Source organism: Agelaius tricolor, unplaced genomic scaffold (assembly GCF_023055355.1).
Source record: "Agelaius tricolor isolate 1412-34295 unplaced genomic scaffold, bAgeTri1.0.p SCAF_9, whole genome shotgun sequence".
In the NCBI taxonomy this organism is placed as follows: Eukaryota; Metazoa; Chordata; class Aves; order Passeriformes; family Icteridae; genus Agelaius; species Agelaius tricolor.
The window spans coordinates 32894926-32914248 of record NW_027269269.1 but is presented as its reverse complement, the minus strand read 5'-3'; the positions used below and the strand labels follow the sequence as shown (position 1 = coordinate 32914248).

The window sequence follows — 19323 nt, the reverse complement described above, 5'->3', positions numbered from 1 at the left end:
ATGCTGCCTTTAGATGTAGCCAGTACCAGCTGTGGGGTCTGGGGTGCTCAGCCTGTCCCAGCTCAGCAGAAACAGGGTAAAAACATCCTGCACCAAAAGTCAAATCCAATCCATCATGGTTTACAGTCACCAAAGGACTGCTCCCCATTAATTGTTCAGAAGTGTGTATTTTTGTCCCCTGCTGTAACCTGTGGCATTAGGTTACCAAGTCTGATTTCTGCCTGGGTATTAAGATACCAAAGATGAGGCTTCATAATATTTTACAAATTTTCTAGGACTAAAACAGTGAAAATGGAAGAGATGGCAAAAAATATGGGTTTTTAGGACTTCACTCACTTCAAAAATATCACTTGTGGCACTTAGAAGCTTCGGTTTAGATAAGATTTACCTAACTACTTTTATTTCATTTAGGGCAAAAGATTCAATGAGCTTCTCTTGCCTCAGTACTATTTCATTTTTGAAAACTGATCCTTATGCTGAAAATATTTCATCTGGAAATATATTTTTTTTTTTCTTTCTGTGCAGTTAATTTCTGTGACTACAGTACTGAGACAGTGAACATTTTTGAAAGCAATATAAAAACCTTACTTTTGAACAGATGATAGTGGGTAAATATGGCCACTCCTAAAAGGATTGTGCATGTGATACTGTGAATGGTATGTGTGTCTTTCCTTTTGCTCCCATTTCCCAAAAGCAGATGTAAAGTTTGTGAAAGATGTTGGATTATTAGACCAGATGAGAGGTCTGTAGCTCAGGCAGCAGGAGCACAAACTTTTCTGCAAAGCTTTCTGCCCCAAATGCAGAGAATTTCAGGTACACATGCTGAGATGGGTCTGTGCCTGTCTGGGGCTGGGAGGAGAGTCAGGGTCCTGAGCAACCTTTTAATAGTAAAACAATCTGTTTATATCCTGCAATCTAGCATTAGGATTCAGGATGCTTTCCATCAACTGTGGTTCCATGAACTGCCCCAGCTTTCAGGGACCTTGTCAGGGACCTTGTAGAGGAGTAAATGCTGCACAGCTGCTGGTCCACATGTCCTTTGCATCTCTTTCATGACATATAAACTCTGTTTTTCAGGACATGGTAAAAACTCTTTCTGACAGCTCAGAGCTGATGCCAGTGCTTCCCAATTAAAAGATGTATTTTTGCAGCTCTAACATAACTAAATCCTGTCTGACTTGGACATAAAGAATGTCAGCTCCTCTGACATGAATGTAAACCACATGTTCTGAAAAGAACCATAAATAGATAATAATTGATGGTCACCTTTAACACTGAAGGACAAAATTTTACAAGCAAACAGAAAGTAACACTGGATAGGGTGTCACAGCCACAGAACAGTTTTAAGTCCCAGTGAGATCATGTGAATGTGTGAGAACATCCATACTAAATGCATATCTTTCTGCTTTTTGAAAATAACAGGTAATGCTTCAATAGGAATCCGGATGTGCTCCTGAGAAAGGAAAATTTGTACTTTAAAGCCTCCCCAAATTTGAATTGTAATGAAAATCTGGACTCCTTAGCATCACAGGTAATCTTAAATTACTACTTAAACAGTTTCTGAGATTCTGCATTGTCCCAGAGAAAAAAAAATGGGCAGTGGGAATAGAAAATTGGGGCAGGAAATATATCTCATATCCCTCAAAACTTTGCAGAAAGCAAAATAAATGACCAAAGCCTTTTTCCTGTGGCATTCTTGGCATGTGTCTGCTGTGCAGATGGCCTGAATTTCCAACGGTGATCATTTTATTTTGCTTGGGTTTGCCTGAACACAGCATCCCACTTCACTTTTCTTACTGGTCTGCAATTTCCAATTTCCAGGTTCCTAGTTCACAGCAAATGCCTCTGAGCAGAGACAATGCTGACCCAGGGTACCAAACCAGTGAAAGGGAGAAGACTGGCATGAGGGTGACACTGACACCAACATGTTCAGGAGGATTAAAAGTGAAGACTTTCCATTCTGTCAATGTTTCTGTCCATCAAGAATCCAAATTCAAACTCTTTTGCATGAATGCCATCTATGAAATCCATAAAATCCATAACTCCCTAAGTCTAGCTCTAAGGCTTAGCCCTGCTGTTTCTGCAAAACATGGAGAGCTGAACATGACTAAGCACATTACAGTGACTGCTTCCCTTCTGCTGCTTCTGTGCTTCACTTCCTTATCACTAGTCCCAACTGAAAAAAAAAAAAAAAGAAAAAAAAATACACCAGGTACAATCCCATTAAATAAGAGAAGTCCTTTCCTTGTGCATTTTTGCTTGACTACTGTACCTTCAACCCAATGCTTCGCTTGCTTGGATCCTTTCCTGAGAAACCCTTGAGATCAATATTACATTTTTCCAGTACATAACCTTCACTAAATTGTTCAAAGCAATATATAATATTACAAGTAGCTATTTCCAATGCCAGTAAGGTGTGACACATGGTTTTTCTGCTGCCATCAGGAATGTGTGGGTTTCTTGGGAGCTGTGATGTTGGGCTGCCATCTAGTGAGCTGAGGGCAGCTTGGGCAGCTGGGGAATGGGAGCAGGAGGTGTGCATGCTAGTGATCCAGAGCCTAGGTTTAAAAGCATTTGATTACTTTTAAATAGAACTACTTATTTTGAATCCAAGGTGATGCTAGAAGTCGGAAGCAAGAACAGTGTGTCACTGTCATATTTTCTGGAAAAATCCCTTCACCAGGATTTCTTCTCCTGGGAAGCTGAGAAGCCTCAGAGAAGAATGAAAACAATAATTATCTGATTGCTTCTCCTGTGTTTTGATGCTTTGGAATGTGGTTGGAGATTGTTTATCCAACAGGTGGTTGTTTGATTGGTTTCATGTGAATTGTTTTTACTTAATGACCAATCAATGCCAAGCTGTGTCAGGACTCTGAGTCAGGCACGAGTTTTTAATTAGTATCTTGTTAAGTCTTCTGTCTGTATCCCTTCTTTATTATTTAGTATAGTTTTAGTATAGCATTCTTTAATATAATATAATGTAATGTAATGTAATATAGTGTAATATCATATCATATCATATCATATCATAATAGATTTGCCTTCTAAGAACATGGAGTCAGATTCATCATTCCTCCTTCATCCTGGGGACCCAACAAAGACCACAAACAGTGAACACAGGTGTTCATGATGTACTGTTGGTCCATCGTGTGCATGCAGATGTTTTCAAGTCAAATAATATTATCTCCAGTAATTATAAATGCAAATTTCCTTCCTCCCTATGCAAGACATTCACTTTTCTTACCTATCTACCTGCCAAGTTTTATCAATTCTTCAAAGCTGCATGATAGAATTAATCTTGATTTTGGTAGCTTCCCAACATAAGTAATTTGAGAACAATTCAGTTACTGAAGCAATTCAGTAGAGTTATTCATTGATGGGATTAAAAACCAGATGACTTGATCTGATGACTGGCAGATTTTCTGTCTCTTATTGTTATAGAGCTGTACCTTCATATATTATATGGAGGTACAGCTAGATGCCTCAACTTGGTTTTGTGTTTAGACTTTAAAGATGCTACAGAGATTTAATCTCTATTAATTCACTGCTAACCAACTCAAACTGGTTCCAACCAGTGCTTATAGCACTCATATTGGTACCTCCAGCAGCAGAATATTTTATTGTTTTGGTTTTTTTTTAACATTTATTCCAAGCTAACACTCTGTTCAATGTACTGAAGTGGTGATAATGTCCTCATTGCAGGTTATAAACCCTGTGTTGAGAGGCATGATTGTTCCAGAGGACATTTCTCAAGTTCCTTTAATGGCCTTTCAAAAAATCCTGTTTTGGTTATTTAAGGAACAATGAAAGGTGCAGAGAAGTTTATAGACTCAGAACTCAGTGACCTCAAGACAAAGGAGAGGTCCTGCTGCTACTTCATGGCAAGGTGGGGAGAACAATGGGGCCAGGCTGTTCTTCAAGGTGTGCAGTGTTAGGATGAGTGCCCACAGAGTTAAGTGGCAATATAGGAAATTCCATTTAAATAAGAGAATATTTTTCTCCTTAACACTGTTCAAACACAAGCAGTTTTCCAAGGGAGGTTGTGGATATTCAAAGTGATTCCCTGAGCAGCCTGATTTCAGCCCCTGTTGGGCATGGGGACCTCCAGGGCTCCCTTCCAACCCAAGATACTCCAAGAATTCATGAAAACCATCTCTAGGAAGAATTTGCAAACACCACATACTTGACATTAACATAAACATTTTGGATGGCCAATTACTTGTATATTTTTATTTTATTACTTATATATATTTATTTTGTGTGAGAATGCTATGAAATGGTGACTCTTTTGCCTTTCCTCCTTTTGTTCCTGTTAAATGACATTTTCCTCACAGGTTGAAACTGTGGGCTCTGGGAAGGTTTCAGTTATTGTAAGTAACACTCAAATCCTCAGCTCCATGACAGACCAACTGACCAGACAGAACATCACTGCTGCACATTATGAAAAAGCCAAATGTTTCAGAAGACTTTCAGGTGAGTCTTATTAGGACTAAAATAAGACTTGTGGGGCTTAATATTTGTGTTATCAATTCTGTCTCCCCCTCCACCAGCAGAAAAGACACTGTTCTTTCTCTTAACTGTACATAACACTACAAACAAATGCATTCATTTTGTCATTTAGAAGAGTTATTTAAGCATCCTCGAGCATGTACTTCTGGAATCACCCTTGGGTCTGCTCTCAGAACTGAGTGTAAGCTTATCAGCTGTACATCTGCAATTTTTAAGCATCATTTAATGTTTAAGTTAATAATTAAATCTTTACTAACTAAATTAATAAAAGTGTGGCTTTATGAACCCATTGGCACAAAGTTTGTGCTCCCTTGAATGCCTTCTTTTACTTTTTTACTCTGTTGTGTACTCTCAAGCAATGCTTGTTAAGTGTTCTTACTTTGCCCATTCAGTGTGTAGCACATGGGGTGATTTACTCCAGTGCATTTGAATATTGCCATTTTTCTGCTCGATTCAGGCATCTGTGGCTGTAATGGCTGCAGTGAGTCAACTCTTGGATGCCAACAAACAGAATTCATCCACAATACTCTTGTCAGTGCTACAACCAGGTAACTTCAGCTTTTGCCATTTTCTTTAGATGTAAGTCAACAGCATTTCCCCTTCTGGTTCAGGATGAAAGCAGTTCATGAACAAGTTAAAATATGTTTGCCATTCAACTCCAATGTGCAATTCCCAATTTACACCAATGTAAGCATTGCTGGATTCTTCTGCTTTAGAGAAAAGATGGGGATAGGAAATAAGGAGCACTACCCACTGGAGAACCAAATCAGACAGGAAGCTCAGAAACTGAACCTGTAGCTGTATAATAACAAATAATTATAACTTTTATCCCACTCATTATTTTGATGCAGCCTCATGAAAGCAATGGAGGAATTTTCTTTCACTGGTAACATCTCACAGCCCAATGTTGCAACCCAGTCTGCTCCACTGAAATCAAGCTCCTCTAGGATTCTGTTTTTGGCACAGGAAGTAAGTCCTGAGTGTTGTTGGATTTAGCTAGACAGAATGAACACCAGTATGAATCATAAATCCTAACTCATACACTGCTAATTGTTGCAGATACAGCACAGGGAAAGTATCAATCAACAAAACCAGAAATACAGGAAAATGCTCCTGGGCTTATTGGTGACCTCAGTACTGAAGTTCAGATACTGTTCAACATTTTAAGTAAGCCCTTTCTTCTTTAGAAAACTGCAGCTGGGAAAACTTTTAATGAATATTCACTGAAAATCTCCTTTGGGGGAAAAAACCCCTTAGCTGGCTGGTTTTCATGCATGCTGATGCCTGGTACAAGAAATGCAAACATCAAATGAGCTGGAGAATCTTATTTATAGAAGAATGCAAATGTACATGTAATGGCCAGAATACTTTTGGTGTCTGTAACTTTTTCAGTTGTTTTATTTTCTAAAATTGAGGGTGTGTTGAATCTTTAACCATAAGTCTACAAACATTGAGATTAAGAACAAGTACATACTTACTTCACCTGAAATCTGAAGACATGAACCATTTCAACCAAAATTCCTATTGCTGTCAGGTGTCAGTCAGGACATCCACATCCTAACACCTGTAAACTGGATTACTCACTTGGGATTTTTCTAGATTCCATTACTTACATTCTGCAGTACTTGGAGGATAAATTGGTATTGACCAGGAGGAAAAAAAAAAAAAAAAAAGATGATAATTCTTCTGCTGAGCTTCAAATATGTGCCTTTCTCTGACATCACAAGAGTTTCACACCGGGCACCTGAAACCAGCAGACTTCTCTTCAATCTCTCAGTGTAGTGTCAGTAACACTGAGAAATCACAACAGCATAACAAAGGTGAGGTTAGTGGAGCACTTAGACATCATAATGATGAACATAAATTGAATACAATCCATAGGGAAATACCAGGGTTAGAAAAACATGTGAAGAGATAAACCAAGTAACCAACACACCCAGCACCAACAACAATCCATGAATAACTCATTAACTGGTCACTGCCATTTCTGTTCTCTGTTTCAGAAAACAATACTGTGGAAAAACAGTATGATCATGTAATCAAAGCCTTTATCATAATGCCAGTATAACATAATACTCCCCTCAAGACAGATAGATATTGAATGCAGTTTGTCTTACAAGAAGTCTCAACAGATTTCTTCAATATTAAGTACACATTTGTGATATTCTGTAGAAATACAGTTACATTAGTCTCACCTGATGATCAGACTAGAGAGAGATCAAATCAATCTCTCTTGGTCTTAAGTCAAAAGCATAACAGCAATAAAAAAGCCTATTATATAATTTAGGATTTTGCTTCCTCACTTAAGCTACAATTCAGATGAGCAATTTAAATCACCTAGATGAACTCTAATTTGGTAGAAGTGTGAAAAAAAACCCAGCCAGTCAAAAAGTGAGATCTGAAGGCAAAAGGCCAGGCAGTCTCTTATCTTCTGACTTTGCACTAAGTGTCACTGGTGTGACAATTTCTTATTTACTGTTATTAAAAGTCTGGCCATTTGGATGGTGTGCATATATTAGGATTAAGGATATTATTTTTCTCATTTACCAGTATTTTCCCCCAGAAATGATATTAAGAGAAGGATAATAATTATTTTCACACTCCACCTCAGCAAAAATTGAAGATCTCTCTTAACATTCATAGGAATAGCAGGTTTTCTCAACTACTTATATGGATTTTGAAAAAAATCTAAACAAAAATCTGTAAATGCTGAATGTGTGCATGAGCATAGTTCAGGCTTCTTGTGTTTAGATCAAGTGGCATAGAAAATGTTCTTCAACTTCTGTATGTAACAGCTGATACTGCTGACTCTGTGCTGCTAAACTAGGACATTTGTGAGCAAAAGTGTATTCCATAAAATGCCATAGGAATACCAGAGGGGATTTGTCTTAAGGTGCATTAGTCCTATATCAAGAATGAAAAAAACAGGTCTATGGAGGACAGTCTTTCTCTCCAGAAGACAGCCAAAATTTTGGAAAACAAGAAAAAAGTCAACATGACTTGGCCAATACACATATTAATGTGGGGAATGTTCATTTTTCATGCTGTCTTTTAACTCCTACTTCCAGATAAAACCATTTTGTCCTTTGACTTCCTCCACCAGGAGCTGATGCCACATGTTACTACTTTCTTGCAGATAATTCTCCTATGTGTGTGTCCATTTGCCAAACCCCTTGAATTTTTAGATAATGTGTATTCAAATTTGGCATGGTTTCTCCAGAAAGCAGTAATTGGCTTCTTCTTACAATATTTAACAAAATTTTTAAGCTCAAACACATACATATGACAGATCAGTAATCATCACCATAGAACCATACAGCTAAGTGATCCAGGAAATGTGTCATTTCTAAGAAAATTACTAAGGAAATGAGACAAACTTTTTTACTCCTATTTTTATTCATAATTTTTAATTGAACTACTTAATACCATGAATGGTTGTGTTCACTTCTTATTTGCACTCCAAGCTGCTTGTTGCTCATTAAAAGTAGTTCTAATTGCTGTACCTTGCAGAAGTATATTTGAAAATGTCTGCATGTCATTTGATGTGTGAGTGCACGAGCACCACTGTGCTGCAGGAGGGGAGGGAAGGGCCACTCCATTTATCATTGTTTGCTTCCTGTTCCAGTGTGGATTCAGCTCTGGTTGGCAGTAACACTGCTACCAAAACCTGAAAGCTGTTGTTTGGCTAACAAATAATTCAACTGGCAGTGCTTTAATGCCTAGTCAGTGGAAGCCTGAATCCTGATCACTTGGATAATTCACAGGAATTGGTAATTTCATTGGCAATCTTGTCTGAGAAAGGCACATAAAGTAATTTTAAAATGCCAAATTATGCTGTTATTGATATAATTCACAAGGTTTATGAAACCCATATACTGCTTAGTAGCTGTCAGCTCCCCTTTCAAAATCAAATCACTGTCAATTCACACAGTTTGCTGGTGCCTATGTCTATGTCTCTGTAGCCACTTTTTTTCTTTGCAATCCCCATCCCTAGTATGACACATCTGAACTGCAGCTGTGTGGTCATGCCTGTGTCTTTTGGGATTACCCTGTCAACGATGCAGGTGTAATCACACCACTAATTTTGCTGTTCTGATGGTAGGGTATTGTCCTTTCTTCAATGGGAAGCATCTGAGGTTGTTTAATTTTTTTTGTTTGGTTGATTGTTTCTAACTCATGGCAACACAAGGGCATAGGTGCACTCAAGCTAGAATGCACAGGAGTTTAAAGTGTTCCCATGTACTTGTTTCTGCCCTGTGGCAGATGTGGCAAATTGGGCAAGTTGTGCCCAAGCTGCTGAGTAGCCAAATGTGTTGGCAAGTCCTGGCTCCCTCTGACACGACCTGTGCCTGTGCCCAGCTGCTGGTGCAGCTCCTCAGCAGGGAAGGGCTGGCCTAATTCATTCCCCCTGCTCAGCCTTTGTAGCCTCCAGCTCGGCACCTCAGTTGCAGAAGCTGGTGGTCAGATGAGGGGTTGTCTAAAGGCTGAAGTGTCCCCAGGTGAAGAGTAGAGCTTCCTGGAATCTGGACTAGCTGTGGCACTGCCTTGTGCTGGGTAAATAGCTCAGAGGATTTAGCATTAACTACTCCCATTGCTTATGTGTTTATAAAAGTACTTGAACTGTAAATATTAAGCTTTCAACCACTAAGTTTTATACATCGCCCTCTTTTACCAACAAGACTATTTAGGAATGACTGCCTGGTTCTGATGTTTGTTATTCCTTCAGTATTTATTTCAGCTTCTCTAAACAAAACACACCCTGGATAAAATCACATATTTGTGGTCACTAATTTCAGTGTGCCAGCATTTCAGAGTTCATTTTTACTGTCTTCACAGAACAGCATTTCCAAATTTGTACTATTTACTTGTTTCTGTATTTCCCTTTGTGTTACACATGTCCTTTTTGCACGAATTGACTATATTCTAAATAAGATTCCCATCTGTTTATGCAAAGGCAACAGCATTTTCTGTTTCACTGAATACATTTACATTTACTTGCTGATTTATTGTCACTATACAAACATAGACTGGTTTCAATTTATAATTCTTTGTAATATCTTACCTTAGACCAAGAAGTCAAAATTCAGAATGCTCACCAGTATGAAAAGCTAAAAGCTGCTTTGTGAAGTCTGTGTCCCCTTGCATTTTATTATGAATAATTTAATCTGCTATTTTGATGAATATTTGATTGGTATTGTTAAATCTCTTGTTGGTGTTTTTCACAAGCTTCTCTAGTTTTGGAGTTTAGAATAATTCTGTGGGATCTAAAAATTCTGGCAGTGGCTAGCAAAAATCATAACTTTACTGAAACATTCTTGTTCCTATGTGCAACCAGAAACAGAAACTTTAGAAAGAAATGTATCTCTTTTCATCTCATATAAGTGATACAATTGGTTTTCTGGGCATTACATACAAAATATAAATATGAAAAGCTTTTGGATTATATTTCTTATATTGGTGTTGGATTGTCCATGGCTGGTCTGGTTATTATCATTTTGTTTCAAATACTCACTAGGTAAGAGGGAAGATGTTAAACTGCAAGTATTTTACACTAAGTTACAATATTTTGTTCTGCATGTAGTTTGAGGAAAACAATTAAAAGCAGCTAGTTTAGAACATATTGCAATATTATTAATTAGCAAATACTATTTTCAAAAATAGCTAAGCCACACAGCATGGCTTGGGACTGGCTGACACCTCTGTCACTACCCTGGTCAGGCACCGACAACACAGACCCAGAGTACACAGGTCTGTGATAAACATTGAGCTTTTCAGTTCACTGTCTCAAGTCTAGGCTTTAAAAATGTGTCACAGTGCTCCACCAGCTGTGTGACCTCCCCCCATACTCTGGTATTACAATGTGTAAACAGTTATATCTTTTCCTAGGCAATAGCTAGGTTGTGCTACTGTTTTATTGTGAATGACTTAATACAAACACAATTGCAGCAAATTTTCTTGATGGACACGTCTGTGATTAATGGTATCCTGTGAATCCCCTCTGAACAATTAGGGAAGTCATGACAGCAGAGCTGAAGTTATAATAGATCAATGCCTGTTTCTCATCCTGCTTGGACTAATGCAGATTTGGAGCAATTCCATCAAGGTTCATGTTTTTAAGACTGTAGGAGCTTCTAGCCTCTGCCTTTTAAATGTATTGATTTATGATAATGTGTATATATATATTTATGATAATGTGTATATATATATATATATATATATAAGACAAAAATACTCATTTATATATATGTGTATATATACTATATATAATGTCAAGGGAGGTGGTGCAATCACTGTCCCCAGAGGTGTTTAAGGAAAGAGAGGACATGGCACTCAGTGCCAGGGTCCAGTTGACATGGTGGTGTTTGGTCATAGGTTGGACTCAATGATCTTGGAAGCCTCTTCCAACCTAATTGACTCTGTGATTCAGAGACAGGACAAAGTTTGGAAGTGGAGGTTTATTATTCTCTTGCACTCTAGAGAATGGTTAGAAATACTTGTTTTATGCTAACTCTCTTCTTAACACTGATGAAAAAGATCCCAAAAAGAGCAGAAAGGGAAAAAAATACATCCCAAATTGTTGTCAGTCAAGGCCTAGTCCTAAAAAGTGCTGGATATTCTCTGTTCTAGTCAAAGTCAGACAAAACTGATGGATTTGTTAAGCTGTCTGAGAGTAATGTTGGTGTGATTCTGCAAATAAGTTATTGTTTTAGTTTCTGTCTGTATTAAAGTTTCTCCTCTCTAGCTTGCTTTTAATACAAATGAAAATAGGAAAATATTTGAGAATTTTTCTCATTTTTCTCTTCTTTTTTTCTCCTAAACATACTTCTATCAATAGAAAAACTTAAAACTTATCTGTACAGTGGATGTTACTGAGTCTCTGCTTTTCTATGCTCATTTTTAACATCATCTTCATCTCTGGAATTGAAAGTCAAATTTCCAGAAAGTGTAGCAACGATACCACCAGATGCTACCAGCAATACCTTCCTTACGATGCCACCAGTATCACCTCACCTCAGACAGGGTGGGTACTCCCACAGACTCCTGGTGCAGAGTTGTGGCTGTCCTGCTGCACTGTTTCTTGTTGGCATCATTCCTGTGGTCAGCACTCAGTTCTGCACTGCTGTACTTACTGCTGCTCAGAGGCACGAAGCCACTACCTGGACATTTCCTCATAACCTTGTCAGTAATGGGATAGGGTAAGATTTGAAGTCCATGTGGCAACTTTTATAGTACAGAGTACATTCAGGGAGAGTTGTAAAGATAGGAGATCAGCAGAGAGCAAGTAGAATCAGTGTCTCTGGGTTAGTGCCACGTGATTTAATAATCTCCTGTTGCTGCTCACATTACTGGTATAACCTGAGCTTGTTCTCATTGACCTGATAAAACACTGAAACTGATAGCCTGGTCACTGGCACAACAGCACAGGCCTGTTGGGTGCAGGAGAAACTTTCACAGTAATCAAGCATTCAACAATCTGCTTCTACCAACTAAGTAAAAAATCTTTCAGTTATGGTGACCGCATAGGTGGACTTAAATTCCCCATTTAGTGATTCCCAGCCAGAGCTTTGACTATATCCAAAAGCAATGAGTGCCTGATATTATTTTTTATACATTATTTATTAATAAGCAAAGAACACATTCTAAAGTCAGTAGAGCAGTTAGAAGCAACACTGCAAACTGAAAGGAAACTTTCAGAGAATGTTTCACTTTCAGAGAATGTTTCATTTTCTCTTTCAGAGAACTACCCAGACAACGGGAAAATTCAGACAGGTGCTGACAAAGTAAAGTGAAAATCTCAGACTGTTTCAAGAAATTCTTCTAATACAGTGTACAGGGGCACCAGTATTTTCCATGTTGTGTATTCAGCTTTTGTATCGTATTGTTTCTGATGGCACTCACCAAGCAGTTTTCAACCCTTATTGTTCCATTATTATGTCTTGCATTTGTAGAGGCAATTCCTCAGAACCATTTGGAATTTGGGCTGCACATGGAAACCAGAAAAAGTTCAGCAAATGCTGCCTGGCTACGTGGCACTGTGGTCCCTCCGTAGGTATTTAAATGACAGCACAGCATTACATTCTTCTATGTGTCCTGTGACAAGTTACACACATCCATACCACAATGATTCTGACTCGCTGCTTTTGGATCTCTTTTGAGACCACAGTCAGTGCATAGCAATCTGCAAGGTCTCTACTAGGGATGAAGAAGGAATAGACTTTAAGGAACATGTTTATTGCCAGGATAAAAAGTTTTGCATGAGGTTTCTTCCCATGAGATGTGCTGCCTAGTGTGAACTGGTAGGCAGGAGGTGCAGAAGACAAGAAGTGAAGCAAAGGGATTGAGGAGGCAAACCTGACAGCCAAGCTTCTTGCAGGGCAAAAGTTACACTCTGCATCAATCTGGTATGAAATGCAAAGGTGTTTGATACAATATGTTCCTAAATTAGTTTCTCTCTGCTGACCAGAAGGTAGGGTTGCACAGTTGTGATAAGGGAGCCCACAGCAGCCCAGGAGGGGTTTGCTCTGTCACCACAGGTGTTGGCTCAGGAAGCTCTGCTGAAGCTCTTTGCTAGCAAAAATCAGCAAGTCATGGCTATGAGTTGTCCTCAGAAAAATATTGCTCACAACCCTCAGTCCTGCCTTTTGTCTAGGCTACAGAAAACCCGTTTACCTTAGTACAAGGCAGGTGAAACATAGATCTTAAAATCTATAGAATTTAGGAAGCAAGAAGCTATTTGTGTGGAAGGGAGGTATGCCTGTGCAACCAAACAATAAATTGCTAATGTCTCATTTATTAATTAGGAATCCCTGCCATAGTAGTTGCAATAACACTGCAGCTACTGACAGAGAAGGAAAAGCTCTAAACTACTGACAGGAAGAATTTTAAGTCCGCGTATTATTACAACATTTGCTATCCCATGCCTTTTGTGATGGCTTATTATTAATGCAAATATAGATGTATTGTTGTGTCCTGGATTGCCAAGCAAATTGTATTCTATTTGTCATCTGTATGGCAGTTGTCTTCTGTTAAGTGGGCACACTTAACTTATCTCTTCCACACCCAATCTTTCCTCTGGGGGGACATCTGCTGATAACAGCTTATTGAATGTCACTGCATGACTGATAAGAACTGTAGCATCCCACTGGGAGGTGCTCTGCCCAGAGGGAGGAGCCAAGCATTATTACCCAGATATAATCTGGAGATTCTGGAACACCAGCCCAGCTTCTCTGCTGGATTTCCCAGAGGAGCAGCTGCCTCTTCCACTGGACATTCAGAGGAAGAATACACCCTTCTGCAGGATCCCTGCTCCAACAGAACCACACCTGACACTCCGGGAGGACTGCAACCACAATCCCAGCTGGCCTGCTACCAACACCCTGACCAACAGGGTGTCAGGCTGTGTTCTGACTCTGTCAGTGTTGTTCTAGTGTACTGCATTGTCTATTTTATCTTTTTATTTTCTTCCCTAATAAAGAACTGTTATTCCTGCTCCCATATTTTTGCCTGAGAGCCCCCTTAATTTAAAATTTATAGCAATTCAGAGGGAGGAGGTTTACATTTTCCATTTCAGGGGAGGCTTCTGCCTTCCTTAGCAGACACCTGTCTTTCAAAACCAAGACATATTGGTATACTATTTTGTACTTCTAAGTACTCAAAAGAAATAAAACTCTTTACTCAACCTAGATATTCACTAGAAAGAAAGACATTTTCTCCTTATTAAGGATGTAGATCTACATCTGCCTTGAATCCCTCTGCAAGACTGCAGTCCTCTGTGAGGTGAAAGGCAAACTGCAGACACCCTCAGCCTCACTGATACTCCAGCCCTTCACTTAAGTGCATAACTACATTTCAGTAGCTACATTAAACATATTAAATTAATTAAATTAATGTACTGAAATATACATACCTCACATGTATTTAAAATCTGGCTATAATAATTATATTCCTATTTGCCCTGTGTTTCTGGAATAGGTATTCATTGGAGTGCCCACATACCAAAGCAGGCTATCAGGCTTACAATGTATCTTGGCAATAGTGGATAATACAAAAGAAAGGCAGACTTGTTCAGGAAATGTAAACACAAAGCCCCTTACAGATGATGGTCATGTTTTTGCAAATTTATTCCTCAGTCTCTTGTCGCCAGCTCAGACCTTCTTGTCACAAACTCAGATTTTTGACACAACCTTCTATTTTAAAGAAATGTATACTTTCAGCAGGCAGAAAATGAATTCCATTTGTTACAATGAGTCAGACTTTGTTCAAGTGCATATCAATGAATGTATTCAGACTTTCGTCCCCCTTTTTGGATCGCAGTGTCACTCGACTTCAATGACAGTTATTCCCAATTTAAATCCCTAAAAGTGAGAGAAGAGCAGGTCCAGCCAACTGAGAATTATGAAATTCTCAGCACAGCCAAACATCACTCCAGTTCTTGAGCAGCTTGAAGCAGATTTACTTGCTCAGTTTTACATCACCACTCCATGTATTGTCACAGGTGGTATGTATTGTCACAGGCTATATGTCACAAGCTCTCAGTGTACACTGGATTATTTAAAAAAGGATTGCTTTAATTTTATTAATTCCATGGGACTGATCCATTCAACAAAATTTTGTACCATTTCTTCATTTCCTTAAGTAAAATTTTCATGGACAGCTACTTCTTTTGTTGAAAATTAAGTGCATTTGGATGAATTTATAAGCATTCTAAAAAAATTATAATAGCTGACATGCTTATTTTCAATTGCCTTGATAAACCTCACTTTTAAAATTGAAAACAGATACATACAAGCTGCATACTCCAGACACAGATTAGTCTGATAAATTTGGTTACATTTATTTTTCTGGATTTCTTCTCCAAATGATACATCAAACAAATGTAGGGAAGTGTATCTTCTCAACTCACTTTAACTATACCTTTTTGCAATATAGCCCTGAATAAATAGAAAGTTTGAAACTCAGATATTAAATGGTATAGAGAAGGATTTAATAAATTTTTGTGTGTGCTTCAAGGAATAAAAAGGATTCATTAATGAAAAATATGATTAGCACTATCTCTATAGTGGTAGTGCTCGGGATCACCTGGATGATTGGTGATGTTAATAAGCAATGAAAAAACAAGTCTTGCTTTCAGTTTTGTGTTTTCAATGCCACCCAGGTGTAATATTTAGCAATTCTGAGACTAATAATTGAGATTTAAAAACAAAAATTGGACTTATTTGTTCTACAGCTTGATATAGGGTGGGAACTTGTTAAAAAGCAGTTATAGGGATTCAGATTTTTCTTCAGAAATGGATGCTGGTTTGTCGCACATAAAACTCTTACCCTTGTACAAATCAAGGTGGGATTTTATTTCAAGGTCAGCACTGAAAAGACTGTTCTGTCTAGGTGGCTTCTCTTACACCAAATCATACATAAAATTATTTTCAGAAAGAATAGCAGGAAAAAATTCCTCTGCAATAGATGTTGGAAAGAGTCCCAGGGTAGTAACAAGAGCTTCATGGCTTGAGGCCTTTCACAGTGATACTGAAAAAAAGCCTTCAGGAAAGTTTCTGCCTCTTCTTTCCCCCCACAGCCCTGCTGGATTCTTGGCCTTGTATTCCTATAAATGCATCTCTTCATATAAGGCATATGAAGTACTTGGAGTAATGGATTCTTCATTATTATGTCCTTGGCTATTTTCTATAAAACAGCTAATTAGAAATATGTGAAAATCCACCCATCCCCAAACATTAAGTTGTTTATTGTCAGTTTGATCCACTGAAAACGGAATGCCTGTACACCAGTGACAATCAGATCTGCAAACGCTGTGCAAAAAGTCCTGAGGTGATCATATCACACTGATGGACAGATTATGCCCAGGACTTAAAACTGAAGTCATGAGCAGGAAACAGATCCATTTATTTAAAAACATGAGCTTCCTTTTTTTTTTTTTTTGACTCGACATTCTCCTGTTTAATCCTTGAAATGAGAATTTAGAAAACCAGTACAGAAATGTTAAAGTCTTTATTCCCTTTGTCTGAATCTGACTGAAGTGCTGATATGGCACACCACATTTAATGCTTATGGCATCCTCAGCCAGGTCTTATCTTCATCCTATCCAGATGAGAGTAATAATATGATCCTGAGACAGGCTCCTGACACATGCTAACTAATCCATTACAATGTGCAAATGAGCATCTGTAGTTGGGAATCACCTACATGGATTAATTTTCCTCTTGAAAGTACTTCATTTATTTCAAGTTATTGATGTAATTGTTAGAAGTTACCAAAACTCATTTTATGGTTGTTTTTTGAATCAATTCACACTGACTAATCTTTTCTGGTTTTAACAGCAAAATAAGTCCACACTTTCATTTCCTCTACAGGAACTCCAGATTTGTATTCTGTTCACTTTCAGAACATCACTCTTCAAGACAAAAGTTTTCAAAGTGTTCCCATTTTCCAGGTACCACTGTATCTGTATTAAAAAATATAAAATATTTAAAAATCACAGCCTGAAAAACACTCAGAGGAAACTTTCAGATCAACCCAGACTTTTTCAGACAATATTTCCCTGTCCACCTTCCCTAACTGGAACTGGAAACCTGCAAATCCATGAAATACAATCCCACATTGCTCATGGTTTGTTTCATACAGCTCTCACAGGTACCTGGAATGATGGACACACTTCTCCAGCTGCAGGTAGCTGGAAATAGATCATAAGCTGAGACCACGGGGAGAGAGAAGCAGGACCATGTGCTGGCAGGACAGTGTGGCTGCAAAGCAGCCAGGCAGCACCCGAGCCTCTTGGTGCTGCTTGTATTCCAAGGTCTTGGCAAGGACTGAGCTAATGACAGCTTTACCCTCCAGTACAGACACACAGAAGATGCTCTCTTTATGCCCTTTGTATATTCCAGGCCCACTGGACATGGCCAATGCACTGCAGCCCTCCTCTCCCTTTCATAAGTAAAAATTCAATTTAATTAGAAACCAAACAGTATATCAACAAGCAGCAATTATAAATGCACTGTGCATTACACATGAGGCTTTCTGAGTGTCTTCATCGAAGTGTTTCATCAGTCCTGAAAAGTCCTCCATGTTTTAGAAATCCATGCTGACTTAGGAGGCAGAAAATAAGTGTACTGGAGCATTGATACACCTCTAAAAAGTGCAGTCACACCAGAAGCAAGGCTGAAGTTCATCACTACTGCTCCAGAAAAAGCAGAGAAGGTCATTAAAAGTTATTTAGGACAGGTAGTTCATACTTTTTTTTGGATAGGAAGTTTATGTACCCATGGGCCACGGGGTATTTTTTATTTATAAAACCAATGTAAAATGCTTGTTTTTGTCAATTCCTCCAATTTATTTCAGAAATTTTCCTTTAGAAATTTGTGTGGTTTAGGAAGTATGATATTTGATTGTGTTGTAGAACACTGCTAGGCACTGTGAGGATGACTCCTTAAATGAGTGATAATATTTTCTTATAATTGATATTTTTTTTTCTCCACAAACAAAAGTATTCTCTAAAGAACATCCCATTTAATTTTGAATGCCTCTTTAAAAAAACTAATAAAAATATTGTTTCCATGTTATGCCAAAAAACTTGGCAAAAACCTACAAAGAATTTGAAGTATAGAATTGGAAGTGTTGTCTTCATTTACGGATTAAGCATCCTGTCTCTAAGTATTTCAGATGTGAATAAAATGCTGTTATTGCCAACACTGAATATCTATTGCTTGATATAGAACACTTTCAGCATAAAGCCCCCCGTCCCCCCCCCCCGTCCCTCCCAATTATACATTTCATGGCTTTTTTTTCTTTCATCTAGGAATCCTAATTTCAGAAATGGAACAAATTAAAATGATCTTTTTCAGGTAATATGCTACATTATTACAGGAACAATAGTTCAGCTCTTATCTACACGTGGAATGTATTTATCTTCATAGTGTAGTGAACTTTGGTATTGTTTGTGATATGTGGGCTTTAGGGATCACAAAGTTTCTTGTCAACACTTTGGAAACCTTGCTTTGATAAAGAAATGGATTGGAGAAGGACTGAATCATCAGTACAAAGGTATGTAATACAAGTGGCAGAAAGTATAATGGATGGAAACATCCACTTTTCCAGATTTTTCCCATATTTTTTAAAGCAAATATTTTTTCATTGAAAATACCCAAATATTTTCTAAATACTTTGTAAAGTTTAGCAAAGAAGCCTCTTGAACCATGCGCCTCCTTCTCCTTGAAATGTTCAGAATTAAAATTTGTATCATGTTCACCTTCTCTGACTTCCATTTCAAATTCTCACCTCCATTTTCAATCTCCTTACTGCTAGTTGGACCCTCTTCTAGGTGGGGACAGAGCTCTCAGCAGGGACAAATACTACAAAAACTAAACAACTCTTACATTTTCCTTGTCCCGGCAGAAAATAGATATTAAAGAAAAGGTGTCTTTTCAGAGGCATCTTTAATGCCAGGAAATAACTAAGCACAGTTGTGCTTTCGGTAGCTTTGCATAGGCACCTCTGTGGGAAGCATGGGCACAGCGTGGCCTCAGTGCTGAATGAAAATGGGCAGCAGAAATCCCAACGATCCCTGAGCAACACCAGTCCAGCTCCAGCAGCTCTGGGACAGGCACCCTTAGGAATCCATTCCCGCACCTTCCATTGACAAAACTCAGGAAATTAGCTGCAGATTCATGTTTTTTGTCTCTTAGGGGTGTTATGAATTGTTATAAATGATCAATCAAAAGCCAAATTATCAAAAAATGTGAAAGGATTGATTTATCTTTTTCCGCGACCAAAATACGGTCCTCAAAACCACCACAGCCAAAGAGA

At 38.3% G+C, this 19323-nt stretch overlaps 2 pseudogenes; both read left to right on the top strand.

Annotated features, from left to right (window-relative positions):
- On the top strand, positions 1-6045 carry LOC139593236 (adhesion G-protein coupled receptor G7-like; annotated as a pseudogene).
- A 166-nt stretch (positions 6046-6211) lies between these two features.
- On the top strand, positions 6212-13395 carry LOC139593235 (adhesion G-protein coupled receptor G7-like; annotated as a pseudogene).
- Positions 13396-19323: the final 5928 nt, after the last annotated feature.